We start from the raw sequence: 1,102 nt of genomic DNA on the forward strand, positions 1-1,102 counted from the left end.
ATATTATATTTGATATTTGCTTGATTTTATATCATTCGTTTCACATGTCATCACGTCAAAGCTGCAAAACGCTTTTCATTCATTAACATGTTAGTATTGATCATTAATTCACTGTAATATACGGTTGTGCATAATTGCTCTTCCATACGGCTGCATATTTGTATTTTTATTTGATAAAGTTGTGTATAGTTATAATCACTAATTATTTTAATATTTTTCATTGAATACAGCTGTATATTCATGGTTTATCATGGAACAAGTGAACTATCAATGCCTATAAATCATATTAGCTAGTCGCAATACACATTGATTTTATTTCTTATACATGCTATCTTCTTTTCTCACATGTTTTATTGCTTAAGCATATTAGCTGGTCATCAACATGTGCTATTAAACGATTGGTTTCTTACTAAATATTTTATTATTTGTTTATAGCAAGTAAATTTATAAGTTGATTTTATTGCTTAGCATCTTTAAATGTGTTTAAATTGGTAGCTTTATTCACTACAAGAAAACACCAGGATTCCGACGACAAATATCGTCGGTATGTCCTCGGAATAACGGTATTCCGAGGACATACTGACGAGAATGGTCGTCGGAAATTTCTCGTCGGAAGTAAAATTTCCTCGGAATTTCCTCGGAAAATACCGAGGGAATACCGAGAATTAAAGATTCTCAGGACATTCCGAAGAAACATTTCCTAGGACTGTTCGTCGGTATCTCGTCGGATCTTTCCGATGGAACGGTCCTCGGAAACATTCCGAGAGAAAAGAGGTATCGGAATATTCAGACGAACCTCGGCCGTCGGAATATTCCGAGAAACCTTAGCCGTCGGAATATTCTGAGGAAGTGTATCCGTCGGGATATTCCGAGGACATATGTCCCTCGGAATATTCCGAGGAAGTTGTCGTCGGAATATCCCGAGGGATACACTTCCTCGGAATATTCCCAAAAATAATTTTTTTTTAAAATTATAAATTTATTTTTTTAATTGAAATTCGAAAATATAAAATTAAAATTAAAATAGAAAACATATTAGATAATATTCAAAGTTGTACAAACCAAAATAATACATTCAGAGTTTTTGAAAAAAAAAAAAAAA

The sequence above is a fragment of the Brassica oleracea genome, chromosome C5, assembly GCF_000695525.1.
Source record: "Brassica oleracea var. oleracea cultivar TO1000 chromosome C5, BOL, whole genome shotgun sequence".
In the NCBI taxonomy this organism is placed as follows: domain Eukaryota; kingdom Viridiplantae; phylum Streptophyta; class Magnoliopsida; order Brassicales; family Brassicaceae; genus Brassica; species Brassica oleracea.